This window comes from Schistocerca piceifrons, chromosome 5 (assembly GCF_021461385.2).
Source record: "Schistocerca piceifrons isolate TAMUIC-IGC-003096 chromosome 5, iqSchPice1.1, whole genome shotgun sequence".
NCBI classification, from domain to species: Eukaryota; Metazoa; Arthropoda; class Insecta; order Orthoptera; family Acrididae; genus Schistocerca; species Schistocerca piceifrons.
This window is the reverse complement of record NC_060142.1, coordinates 345,841,922-345,857,031: the sequence shown is the minus strand read 5'-3', so window position 1 is coordinate 345,857,031 and position 15,110 is coordinate 345,841,922. Positions and strand designations below refer to the sequence as shown.

Genomic DNA, 15,110 nt, shown 5'->3' with positions numbered 1-15,110 from the left:
TCGAACCTGCGACCGTAGCGGTCACGCGGTTCCAGACTGTAGCGCCTAGAACCGCTCGGGCACCCCAAGTGTCAAACATGCCTGTCAGTAATTGTTACACTACATACATCAGTTTCATACAGTCGTGGCTCCCACATTCTCCAGATAGAAAATCCCTGAAAAACGTTAACGATATTTGCTAGTACAAGCGTAAAAAGTGAAGAGTTAACAGACGGGATATCCACGACTAAGGGGTTCCGATGAGCAACTTAATACAAACCCGCATTTAATGTTTACAACATGGAAGTCTAAAGTTCATCCAGGAATTTGTGCGGGGAGAAATTTCATGCTATATGCTAATGGCTTATCAGTTGTACAGAATACCGAAGTAAAATTACAATACGCATTTTGAATTTTAATCAGACTAGAAAACATATGAAGTTACAATTTCATTCAATAAAAATAAAATACTAATATTTAAAGGCAACTGAATTTTTCTCGGGTGTTCTTCCGGGTTCAATCATTAGTATGCCCGAACTTTCGCCAACGATACTTGCCGCCATCTTCAGGTGACTGCTGAGGAGGAGAACTCAGCAAGTCGTGTTGCCTAAAATTCGTATAGAACCAACGTTTATAGCAGGCAGAATAAGTAAAGAGAAATTAAATTACATTTTCGCTGCGTAATCTAAATCTCTCACGAGGTGTAACGAAATGATGCCAGAAAGAACAGAATCAGTTTCTGCCGATAAAAATTATAGAGTAAAGAAGGTATTTAATACGTTTACATTGTTTTACGTAATATGAGGACAAAGTCATAGATGAAAAGTTTAATAAGGTTAGCGGAGTATGAGGAAGCAGTCTCAAAAATCTAATATCATATTTAAAGAAAAACTTGCGCTTCCAGACCCGGATACGAAAGTGAAGGTATAGAGCAAATAAAGAATTCCGGATTGCAGCACATAAGAAATGAAATTTTAAGAAGCTCAATCGATATTCTTTTTTAGACATGAAGAGAAACATGAATATTGTAAAGAACCACGCCTTAATGAAATAGAAGCAAACAGAAGAAGGCTGCAGTAGCGTTGCCTTCACAGTAATTATTAGTAGCACGATGCAGACCGCAAGAGGAAAAGTAAAGATAAGGAAGACCAAAGATGAGATGGAAACCGTGAAAGGTTTATCCGCTAAGCGGGAAAGTCAAATTTGCCATACAAACAATATTTTTGTTAGGAGGAACACGTAAACTGCACATGGACGTCACTGAGCACGTACGAGGAATTTTATGAAATCGTAACGTCCTGTTTGATCAGAGTGAGTCTGCACTCTTGTGTGCGCGTGTGTCTGTGGGTAAGCAACGAAAACTCTACACGGTCAACGTTTTCACGGAGGTTTGCCTTAGCTGAAAGGCAAACTCTGGAGCAGAAAATTCTCTCTCACGTGAATTTTCTCTCGGATTTCCATGGTGCTTCACCCGCTGTGTAACCAACAATAAAATTTATACACGCCTCAAGCTGACGAACTAGGTTTCAAAGTTTATAACCATTTCTGCCGTTGACACTCTCCCTGAGTCAAGGCTGAGAGACTACTAGAAAAATGAACTGCGACAGCACTGTTTAAGGTACATGTATGAGAGAGAAATTCTATCAGTGCGCTTTATCAGTCTGCAGATACAACTTTGCGACGCTGTTTATCTTATGCTAGTACATTTCAAAGAGCTATCAGCGTATCTAGCATGCACTCTGCTTTCTGCTACGATCTTGCTATAATGGCTACCGCTATTACTTATGACATACAATGTGATAAGAGGTAGCCAAAAATCTGTGTAGACGAAACCATGGAACCGCGGAACCTACGCATAGTGTCGATTGATCAATAAATTTGCTGTAGGTAACAGCGACGGCACTTTACTGACATTACTAGACATCAGTAAAGCATTTAATGCCATCAACAGTTAAGCGAAATTCTTCCATTTTCTGGTACTGTGCCAAAGGTGGTTCAAAAGCTACTTGCGAAACAGCTGCAAGTGCGAATGATCAAATTCTTTCAAGAGTGCTACAACTGTCATTTCTGGGTCCCTTTGTGGATGTCTCGCAAGTCAATGATATTTAATAGGGGCTGTGCTTCTGTAAATATCTTCTGCGACGCAACTATGTCCACACCTGAAGATATCAATAGTGTCTCTTCCACACAATGGGGATCTTCCTTCAGTACGTTAAAATCCGAAATAATTTTAGTATCTCATTAGAACCTAGTCAGTACTGAACTTCACCTCCCTTCTATTCGCCTTCATGATACTACCGTACATTATGAGAAAACGACGAAGAAGCTGGGTGTAGCTTAGGACGAGCACCTCAAATGAGCAAACAAAAGTAACGCACAGGGCAAAAAACGTGCAGTTATTTCTATGCATCGCGAAGTGTTGAAATATAGTTTTACAGAATGTGAAGCGGAAATCTGTGTAGTCATTCATTCTGCAGAGCTTCCACCACGACGGTGCAATCCAACGCAACTCTTACGGTGAAAGCTCTACACAGCCAGAGCTAACTATGAATCCTTACGTATGAGACACATGCAACATCGACTTGTTTAACCATGTGAATACTTCATACATTCGGTTATGATCATTGTCACTAGATGAACTACAAGCTACGCCTGATTCATCGGTCCTCCATTTGCACGCTCCTTATCAAGACACACCACCGAACAGGTATCCACCATCTCATCATAATTTCGTCACGGCAGTACTATAATCATAGCCCTGTCCATCCATAAACCAAATGCCTCCACTGTTGATATATTAATGGGCAAGCTATACTGCACTCTACACAGAGTGAAATACCCCACAGTATTTAACAAAAATTTGCTGCACTTCCTCTGATCAATCTAATATTTTCTCCCCAAAAAATTCAAAACTACATTTCCACGTTTTTGTCCAACAAAAAGTATTTTCATTGAGTAATATATTTCTCAGCAACAGTTAAAGTCTGCCCTTCCCCACCCATATCTCTCCCGCCTACCCCTACCCCCCTCTTCAGAAGTAAATACAAATTCTGTCTTTTTTCTTTTTTCAATTTTATCTTGTGCTGTGTTTACTGTTTGTGTCAACCTTATTTATATACTACGACTTATTGTAATTCACATGTCACAATGTAACAGATATGTTTGTACGTAAGAGGGGCCCTTTGTTCTTCAAATTAGATTGGGAGATGGTGTGAAATATTTGAAAGTTAGCCTTCACCACGAAATTGTTAGAAATTTATTTCTTAATGCGAAATGGTATCAAAGAGAAACCTTATTGATGAACTAACGCGGTGTACTAAAGTCACCCGTCTTTCTTCTCCGAGTACATGCTCAGTGTGTTCCAGCTACGTAACTAATTCTGAATTAATGCATTTTGGATGTTCAAAAGACATCAAACTGTACGTCACGTACTGTTTCATATCAGCAAGAATTTTCAAATAGCATATTTCATTGCTTCACACGCCACCAAGTATTTGTTTGCATGAGTAACGTGATTCTGCCATTCTCAAGAGAAGCACTAGAATGACAAAAACGACGTTAGATGACCACTGTAAACTTCTTAATGGTTTACTCGAAATTATTTCTGTACTGCATAGGAAAGATACGTACTGAAATAGGGTCTATATTATTGCAGACTTCAGGACTTATCCAACAACTAATTATCGATCAATATGTACAGCAAAAAGTGATATAAAACCCTTACACACTGAAATTTTTGCTGACGTTGGAAACAACAGCAGCCATCCTTGGAATTCATATTGTCTTCGAAAGTAATAAGGAAGAGTGGCGTTCTGGAACAATACATTAGAATACATGGGGCGCAGGCATGGTTTTAACCAATGCCACCTATACCACACAGCTTTACAGCTCGGCCACACTATCAGAGAGTACAGGCTACGCAGCTAGCTATAGTTCAGCTTCAAGCAAAGTAATTCCACTCTGGCAAATGATAAACATTTAGTGCAAAATTTCACCATTATGATCTTTCTCACATAAACAAAGTAACTGAGATTTTTACTGGTTAAAGCAAAGTGCAAACTCTACTTTTTAATAATTAACTTACGTCAGAAGCAGAATAGTGGCATAATTGTACATATGTTTCATTTATGGTAATTTCGTTTCGTCATAACATTTGATACTGTAAGAGGAAACCGCAATATAAATCAGTCTTCTGACTTGTTTGACGAGGCCCGCCGTGAATTCCTCTTTCCCGTGCCAACCTTTTCGTCTTACTCGCGACTTACGCGTCCTCTGTTATTTTCTGAATCGATTCCTCTACAGTTTTTATCCTTTACATCCCCCTCTACCATGAAAGATACCCTGCTGTCGTAACAGATGTCCAATCATCCTGTCCCTTATTCTTGTCGGTGACATCTATGTATTCCTTTTATCGCAAGAAACAAAAGAAGCTTCAAACTTCTTAAGACATGTAAATATCCGAATCTCAACTCCTTTATTTCAGTCAACAAGTACCCCTCTGACAGACATACTGACTTTCAAGTGTCTTTTCCAATGCATGGATAGAAAGAATTGCCAGCGCAATTTTAGCTTCATCCTTTGACTTTGTTATGTATAATACACGTTAAGCTCTTAAGCATCTAAAGCGTAGTGTTCATTCACACGAATGGTCAAGGCGCAATACATAGACCAAAGGTGATTTTAATTTCTTGGAAAAATTTTAAGCTGAATCCGGTTCCATTTTAAACACAAAGACAGACTGAAAAGAAAAACATCAATTTGCAGACACGTACAAAATGCAACAGAATCCTAAACCAAGATAGGTGGAGAGAATCATATACAGAACTTTCTTATCAGATCAATAAAAACCACATACGATCTGGCTAATCATTTACTTATACTTCTCACCAACACTGCAAATGACAAAAACTGGTATTCCACTTGAAAGTAACTTGAAAAATTCTCATTTGATGCGTTTGCTGCTGAGAGAAAACCATACAGTTCATGAAAAACAACTCTGAAATACACTCTCAACTGACAGGATTATACTGAAAGGGTACAGCATTGCCCAACATTGAAAATAGGTACAACATTCTTCGTTATTGTCAGAACAACATATTTTTGTAATAATAACTCAATTTCACTTAATACTTCGAAGCCGGATACCAGTGTAGGCAAGAAGGATAATTTATTTATTTAATTGATCACATGTGCACTCCCACAAAATAAATCCCTACATCCAACTTGGTGAGATCTGTGAAATGAATGAATGTATGGTCGCCTGCTAACCGCAGATAGTGAATGTACAATACATGATAATCTTTGAGATGGTCCTTTGGTCACTTTTGGTGGAATCAAAGAGATGAAATTTACCTGAGCTTTGAGCGCCTGAAATGTGGCTGACCAGTACGGTAGAATGGTGCTCCCCCAACTCGGTGGAGGTGCGAGATGACCTGAGGAATGGCCATGTTGCAGCACTCTGGCGCTGGATCTTGTGTTGGTAAGACCTGTCTTAGGTGTGCTCCATAAAGACAAAAGAGTGCAGAGTATGGTATGCATGTGAAATACGCAAGAGTAGTTTGGAATAATTATTTCTCTATTTCAGGAACTTTTGGGGGGAGAATTAATCTTCGGAAGTGACCAACGGTCACAATGAAACAACGTGCACCAATAAGTTGAAATACTTGCGAGTGCCAGTACTAAGTTGAAATGCTTCCGAGTGCTAAAGTTAAGCTGAATTACTGGCGTGTGTACTATAAGTTGGAAATATTTAAGAAATGGCGTGTGCAGGACTTGAAATTAGAGACGAGCACTTCCACGTGGTGAGTACTGTGTAAGTCTCAATCTGTGTATGAGACAAAGGATAAAGAGAAGTACTCGTCCAAGATATTAGTTGAGGATTCGCGTGTGTGACGAATATGATCTTAATATTACTTTACGTGTTATGTTTCCGTGTGACGCTAGATTCAAACTCTAATACTCTGAGAGAGAAGCAAAGCGAGTCAGCCGTCTATACAGCAACGTCACTTGGCTTGCATTGCACAGGAAGACGTGCATATACCCTCCAGAGTTCGTAGTTGGAAAGAAAAGCTACGAAGTGGGGCAGTGTCGTCTGAAACCGGGATGAATACTAATTGAAGTGGGAAAGCTGAAAGTGAAGTGATTCTAACGTTGTGACTATTTTTTGTGTATTCTGTGTTGCCAGTGTGATATATTTCATGTAATTTAAGTACGTATGGTTTGCATGGGAGAGTAGCAAGATAGGTTCAGAGGCAGTGGGTTATGCATGTTCCTTTTTGTACCGCTCGGTCTGGAGTAAATTTTCGTGATGATGGGTCTGAGAGTAGAAGTGTGAGATATAGCAAAAGATCCACCATCCTATCCAGAAAGTGCACTGTAGCGTTAGATAATTACGAGAACATAAGATAGAGAACCACCAATGTAAAGCCATGCCCACTGGGCAGAGTTTCTCATGTGTAATTGTTGTATAAAATGTAATGATGTGTTTAGGTTATCTTTGAATCATTATAGAATTTATCGGAATAGAAAAGATAGTAAAAAGAAAAAGATTGGTGGCCTTGTTCTTCGAATAGTGTGTAGTCATGATATCCAGAACTTATAATGTGTGCGCCATTCATATTCAGTGCGATGGCCACGTGTTGATCAAAGCCGTTGGGTAAGAAAGAAAATGTGGTATTGCCAGAGCGTAGAGAACAATCAGAGTTGTGTAAATTGCCGGTAGTCAGATGTGCGTTATCCGTTTCCATTGCGTAATATTCAAACAGGAGAATAATTTGTAGCTTAATTGTGGGTACTAGAGCTCATAATCAGTGATTGATGTTACTCGAGAGATAAGAATAAATCTAACACTTGACAGACCACTCATCTTGCAAGCCTGACTGCTTGATGCCACAGTATGAGCAAGGCATGTGGGTGCCTCTCAATACTAACATGAGATACTGCTAATATTGAAGACGAAGAAGAAATATTTGTTTCCAATTCTACATGAATACTATATAAAATACCTATATGTCCTCCAGTATTAAGGGGAAAGAAGAGAAGGAGGCATTTAGAAATTAACAACAGAAACAACTGCGCTTACACACTAGAGCTAGACTAGGAGAAGTTAAGCAACATATACACTTCAAAGTATGAAACCAGCTCACATAGAACAAGTAGGATACGTATTGAAAATTCGAGGTACTGACACACATTACAAAACTAACAACAGGAATATATAATACATTTAAATATCAATTATGCACCCAACTAAGCTATCAGAACAATCAGGAAATGACTCACATCAAAAGAGGTAACATACTAGGACAAGGAAGTACAGAAGTATTCCTTTCGCACTTGCGGGACTTTTAGAGCAAATATGTCAGACCCCAGGAAATAAGGAATTTGGCAACAGTCAGAGCTGGTGAAAGCATAAACCTCAGTCTTACAGAAAATTACCACAGATAAACGTACCTTCACAAAAGGAAACTTTTTCAAACATACTGCTTACAATTTACAACAAATAAGTCCCAGAAGAGAATAGGCGCTAAATCTTCATTAGTGAACAATTATACAGTTTTCTATCAGCCAAGTAGACAGAAACGTGATCAAATAAAAGTGTTACCTTCTTGTAGGAGAACCAAAACTCTAGTATGGCGCCCGTAATTATGCTTATCTCATTTTAGGTTATCTATGCAAAATAAGCCTTTGTGAAATATTTTTCGGTTTTATCTTCGATAATAATCCCTGCATCTTGTCATCTTCCATCTTGCAATGATAATGACCTCACAATAGATTTCCACAGTTGTACTGTCCAATGTCAAACGATTCTATGAGAAACTAATCACCGGCAAATAATGCAGTCATAATTAATTTACTCACTGCTTGGCGTTCGGTAATGGGCAACAGTTTGCAGAGATATGAAAGGAAGTTAGTAACCTCATAGAGTCCAGCAGTGTTTTCTCGAGATGTGGGTTACTTACAGGTGCAGTTACTGAAGCCACGTTTTCCCAAACTACTGCACACATTTCCGCCTATCTGTTACTTTTAAAAAACTGCAAATGAGACTAATTACGAAATAGAGGAAAATATCGTGTACATTCACTACTGGTCATTCTGCCATTCGCCTGACGGGATTTAGCAAATTGTGGAAAGTTTCAAACTACGTGTTTTGGCGTCTCCCACGTACTAATATTTTTTTCAATTTTTCAATTATCTCGTGTAAGTTCATTGAACCATTGTGTCAACAGCTTAGCACAAATTTAAAATCAGCTTACAGAGCAATAACAACGTAAAAGTTTTGAACAATAATTTAAAATTAGTTTACAATGTCCACATACTTAGTGTAACGACGCCTAATTCCGTGACACCTTATTATAGCGGCAGCCTGTCACAGTGTTAGGCTCTGTGAGTTAAGCTTTTTGAAGAATCTAACAGGTAACACAGACCGCCTGATTTTCAGACATGTGCATCTCAGCACTGCGTGGGGAAGGAGGTAACTGTAACACGTGTTGTACAGAGAACATCGTGAAACGCTCGAGATTTTCTGTGCTTTCTCACTACTGCTAAAGAAATACTGAATTGAGAAATAAATATCAATGCAAAAACGTTAATAATGGTTCGTATCGAAACCTAAGTTACAGGAAATCACTGTATGCCATTATTATAATAATATGGTGTTCACACTTTGCTGGAACAGCTTTCCAGTTTCATGCTTTACTTTCGCATTTTCTGCCATATGGGCTTCTTCATAATCAGCGTTAATATAATAAACCAGTTCATGAAAGTGAAGATATGCGTACATATACAATATGTGATTAATGGAGCAGCACATATATAATTTTCATTAACCAATAACTGTTCCCTGTCGCGCACTGAGCAGGCTCAGTCTGGTTAAATGGAAAAGGAAGAAAAGAAATACCACACTTTTCCAGTGTGTACAGGAATTTTATATACTTCCTTCTCCATCCTGTCTCTGTCCATCTCCTCTTCCTCCTCCTCCTCCTCCTCCTACTCCTCCTCCTCCTCTGCTCTCTCTACCGTCTCCTCTTCACTCCTCTTGCCTTTCATCTCCTTCTCCCTCGTGTCCCTATTCATCTCCTGCTTCCCCTCTCTCTTTCTGTCTCTATCCATCACCTCATAGCCCCTACGTTTTTCTGCTTTTCCCACTCTCTACATTTCCTTCTGCTCCCTCTATCCACTTCCTCCTTTCCACTGCCTACGCCCATTACCCAACAACCATTGGCTCATCACCCCCCCCCCCCCCCGCCACCTCCCCACTCAGCTTGAGCTTAATTTGTTGTTACTACAAATTCAGATTCTGTAATAGTACTTTAACCACAAGACGATAAAATATAACAATCCCCTTGGCTAACGAAGTTTTGCTATAATATATTACAAATATTTTGAGAATTTTTGGTAACCAAGTTTCCCCTTTATATATTTATTTATATATCAGATAAATTTAAAAAATAGATATACAAAAGGACGAGCGTATTCGAATGCAACGATGCGTCAAAAGTTCAAAGCAGTCAGTGAAGAACTTTCTGTTCTGAACAAACGAATGTTTATATTTTTATTTACACAGACTATTGTGCTTATATGGCGGAAAATAGTGTCAAGTAAATCCTCTTACGTCGTAAAGAGATTAACGCATTTCTTAATTTATTTTAATCTTCCATCGAAGAACGCTTGAACTGACTGTAAGGAAAGTTTGCAGGAAGACAGGAACATTGAAAAACTTCAACATTTTATTCAATCCCTTGGACTACTCTAAAAGAAAATGTCGTGAAAGCTACAGAGTACTTCGACTGCAACACAAACCACACTTCAAAAATCTGAATTTGGAAGAGTGGGTAGGGCGCTTGCTCTCCCTTCCGAGACCGAACTAAGGCTCGCGCCATGCAGAGTGCAGGATATTGGAATTTTAATCGTATAAGAAAACCTGCCTACAAATCGGCAACACTGTGGTTCAATACTGAGAGGAAGATTTGCAGAGAAACTGGTAAGCTCGTTTTGAGAGTCGATTCGGTCTTACACTGCGAACACCTGGAAACTTATGTAAGCATCGCGCATCTTGTGAAAACACGGTATTAATTCAAGGATTTTAGGACCGTATTGAGGAAGTCACTGACGATGATAATTTGAGGAATTCTCCTTGTCAGATATGGAATTGTGATGAAACATAGTTGATGTTTGTCACTGATAGGTCAATAACTGTGACAAACATTTCCAAAAATTATATTTACAGTCGAGTTTATGCTTAAAGAGGAGCAACGACAATCCTTGGCTGTGGCAATGCCGCTGGACCACTTTCAATAATCTTTAAAGGTGTGCTGAATGTCCCAACTCTAAACAGTGGTGTTCACTGCGATGGCATGGTAGAAATTACTCCAAAAAGTTAGATAAACACTGACGTTTTTGTGAAATGGATGCAGCATTTCATCGGATCACGTCCGACTGCTAGAACTGCCCTGCTGTTTATTGTTTCTCATGGTTCGCATTTTTCTCAGAAGCACTGCAAATGGCTGAAGAAAATGTCGTTGTTTTACTTATCTTTCTGAATAAGGCAACCGCTAGATATCAGTGTTTACGAATCACTGATATGTTCCTGGAAAGATCAATTCGGTTTTCATACAAGGAGGAATCCTAGAAAGGGACCAAACAATTATGATTTTCATACACTTTTTAATACATGCTACCAAAAATCCTTCTGGCCACACATAATTAAATCTAGTTGTAAGAAGCCTGGGATACATTCATTTAACACAGATGCAATGCCACCAGGGTTCCTAGCACCTTCTTCGGTCTTCGATAAACCAATTTCTGAAGTTCATCAGGCTTCAGAGGAGGAGAAAATACTCTTGATTCCTGTATGTGAACCAACCCTGCGAGGACCATTCACAAAAAATCGCAATCTGCGCAAGTTCATACCATATTGCCATGTACACGCAATGTGCTACGGAGCCTGGTGTATCTTCTAAAAAATCTGAGGCAATAAATGGAGGAAGAAACGCCGTATCTCATGACAACAATACATGATCCGTGTGCAATTTTGACTATGACTGTGATATACAGAATCGCACTGGAGAAAAGTGGCTATAGTACCTCTCTTCTGTTGTACTACAACTGTGAGTCAAGGGGATAATTACGAAGAAGGCACTTCCAGGTGTTCAGTATGTGAAGGTTAATGTTTTTGTCCTTAGTACGTTTAGTAATTGATTTAAATGATTATTTTTACTTTTTGTACACTTTTCCTTTTTTTTCATAGATGGGATATGTGTTGATTAGGCGAAATAAATACATCTACATCTACGTCCATACTCCGCAAGCCACCTGACGGTGTGTGGCGGAGGGTACCTTCAGTACCTCTATCGGTTCTCCCTTCTATTCCAGTCTCGTATTGTTCGTGGAAAGAAGGACTGTCGGTATGCCTCTGTGTGGGCTCTAATCTCTCTGGTTTTATCCTCATGGTCTCTTCGCGAGATATACGTAGGAGGGAGCAATATACTGCTTGACTCTTCGGTGAAGGTATGTTCTCGAAACTTCAATAAAAGCCCGTACCGAGTTACTGAGCGTCTCTCCTGCAGAGTCTTCCACTGGAGTTTATCTATCATCTCCGTAACGCTTTCGCGATTACTAAATGATCCTGTACCGAAGCGCGCTGCTCTCCGTTGGATCTTCTCTATATCTTCTATCAACCCTATCTGGTACGGATCCCACACTGCAGAGCAGTATTCAATCAGTGGGCGAACAAGCGTACTGTAACCTACTTCCTTTGTTTTCGGATTGCATTTCCTTAGGATTCTTCCAATGAATCTCAGTCTGGCATCTGCTTTACCGACGATCAACATTATATGATCATTCCATTTTAAATCACTCCTAATGCGTACTCCCAGATAATTTATGGTATTAACTGCTTCCAGTTGCTGACCTGCTATTTTGTAGCTAAATGATAAAGGATCTATCTTTCTGTATATTCGCAGCACTTTACACTTGTCTACATTGAGATTCAATTGCCATTCCCTGCACCATGCGTCAATTCGCTGCAGATCCTCCTGCATTTCAATACAATTTTCCATTGTTACAACCTCTCGGTACACCACAGCATCATCTGCAAAAAGCCTCAGTGAACTTCCGATGTCATCCACCAGGTCATTTATGTATATTGTGAATAGCAACGGTCCTATGACACTCCCCTGCGGCACACCTGAAATCACTCTTACTTCGGAAGACTTCTCTCCATTGAGAATAACATGCTGCGTCCTGTTATCTAGGAACTCCTCAATCCAATCACACAATTGGTCTGATAGTCCATATGCTCTTACTTTGTTCATTAAACGACTGTGGGGAACTGTATCGAACGCCTTGCGGAAGTCAAGAAACACGGCATCTACCTGTGAACCCGTGTCTATGGCCCTCTGAGTCTCGTGGACGAATAGCGCGAGCTGGGTTTCACATGACCGTCTTTTTCGAAACCCATGCTGATTCCTACAGAGTAGATTCCTAGTCTCCAGAAAAGTCATTATACTCGAACACAATACGTGTTCCAAAATTCTGCAACTGATCGACGTTAGAGATATAGGTCTATAGTTCTGCACATCTGTTCGACGTCCCTTCTTGAAAACGGGGATGACCTGTGCCCTTTTCCAATCCTTTGGAACGCTACGCTCTTCTAGAGACCTACGGTACACCGCTGCAAGAAGGGGGGCAAGTTCCTTCGCGTACTCTGTGTAAAATTGAACTGGTATCCCATCAGGTCCAGAGGCCTTTCCTCTTTTGAGCGATTTTAATTGTTTCTCTATCCCTCTGTCGTCTATTTCGATATCTACCATTTTGTCATCTGTGCGACAATCTAGAGAAGGAACTACAGTGCAATCTTCCTCTGTGAAACAACTTTGGAAAAATTTGTCATCTAGGCCTTTTCCGTCGCAGAAATATGCTATCAATGTTGACACGATGTGGTGGATCGCAATGTATAATGTGGTAGTTTTGTGTATTTTATTTTCATTGTTTTTGGACTCAAGGAATTAGGATACCTTCACGGAATTAGAATACCACTATTAACGACTTAGGCGTATTGTTACGCATTTAGGAACCAATGTCACAGAATTAATTACTACACATTTGCAGTGTATTTGTAAAACTTAACAGCATTCATTAAAAAAATATATCTAGAACGTTCAGTCTGTCTTCCTGAGTTGTTATTTTAATGAACTTTTTTCATTTATGAACGTCGCGCAATAACAGCTGAAGAATATCACAAAATGAGGCATCCTTACCCTCAAATAATTATAGCCAACGTATCTTGAAATATCATCTACAGCCGAAACAGAATATAAAAAGAAGTCAATTAAGATTACGAAGTGTACGTCTGAGGATTACAGTGTATATATATACTTACGTAGTATACCAATTTCATACACAGATTTTAATAAATTGTATAAAACATAAACGTGCTTCTTACATTCGAGGATCTTCATTTGACTGTAAACCAAGAGTACCTGTTGGCAGGGGCACCTTCAGTTTCACAATGTTTTTGCAATAAACGGTCTTGATGTTTACTTCGAGCACTCTGTAAGAAATCAGCAGTGGTTTACATATAATTCTTGTTTTTTCTGAGACTCTCGGAGATGTTTAGGCTTGATGCCTATTCGACGTGAATGAGAAGTAGTTGAACCACAGTCGATACGCATCCAGAACACGAGTTCAACGCTTTCGACATTACACTCTCACTATCGGTGTTTCCTTGTGTGTGGGGGGAGGTAAAATTTCCTAACTCTACAAATCCTTATAACTTACATAATAAACTTTTATAATCCACCGTTAAGACGACCTACCAAATGTTAACACAAGGGGAGCCTCAGGGGGCGTGTGAAGAGTGTGTGTTCGTTTAGAGAAAAAGAAAAAACAGAGCGAGAGTGAGAGAGACCGTGCAGTGAGGTGGTGTCTACACACTAACTTCCTTTCGTTACGAGCCACCTCCGGTTTAACTTTTTTCCTTCTAGTTCTTGGAACAGGCTTTGCAAAAAGTTAACTTTCTCTCCTTTTCACTCGTGTCCCTGCCTGCCTTCCTGTGGGGAGGGGAAGGCTGGATAAGACGCGATAAAGCTTGGCTCCCTCGCCAGTTCTCAGAGCCTCGGACCTGTCGCCGTGACTGCGCCCATTGTCCTGCGACCTTCAGCTGACAGAAGCTACAAGACGACAGAATAGCCCTTGTCCTAGGGAGACGAAGAATAACCATTTACTATGCAATACTCAATGCCTCCTGACGAAATCTCGTTCCAGATTTAGTTTCGCTTTTGTAACTGTAACAGAAAAGGAAATCATAATTTTCGGAGTTGGCGATTACACTGTCACTTGAGGCTACCATAGCATATCATGTTCTTCCTTCAAACTATAGTTTCTGTTCTTTCGTGAGAAAATGATATGTTCTACTAGTAAATCTAGTGTTACAGTGGCTCAACTGTGCCTTGTGATCTGTAAATAGAACATACAAATTCTTGTAGGAAAGAGGAAGGAAGATTAGGATTAACGTCCCGTAGACATCGAGGGTATTAGAGTAGGAGCACAAGCTCGGATTGTGTCAACGATGGGGAAGGCAATCGGCCGTGCCCTTTACAAAGGAACCGTCTCAGCATTTGCCTAGTGCAATTTAGGAAAATCACGTAAAACGATAATCTGAATGGCTGGCCGCCGGTTTTAATCATAGTCTTTCCGAATGTGGTCCAGTGTGCTAACGACTGCGCCACCTCGCTTGGTACAAGGGTAAAAGTTCTCTGACGGGAGTTCTGAGTTGCAGTGTGAGTGATTCCGTGTATCTCTTTATGTAAATACCTCAATGCATCGCTCTACAACAAAACAACCAGTTCCCTTCCTCATCCTGGGCCATCTAGTCATTTCTAGATTTTGGCAAGACGAGTAAATTGTATCCTTTCGCACAATACAAACCCTTATTTGAAACATAATTACAAGTGCCTATGCAAAACTTAATTTAAAAAATGATCTGAATACCGAACATACGCCATTTGACTAAAGCGAGAATACAAAGTGCACAATGACCGGATGGTTCAAATGGCTCTGAGCACTATGGGACTTAACATCTATGGTCATCAGTCCCCTAGAACTTAGAACTACTTAAACCTAACTAACCT

At 39.8% G+C, this 15,110-nt stretch overlaps 1 protein-coding gene across 6 annotated transcripts in view; it reads right to left on the bottom strand.

Annotated features, from left to right (window-relative positions):
- Window positions 1-15,110, bottom strand: part of LOC124798130 (hemicentin-2-like) — a 1,906,233-nt gene that overhangs the window by 492,855 nt on the left and 1,398,268 nt on the right. The window lies entirely within an intron of this gene.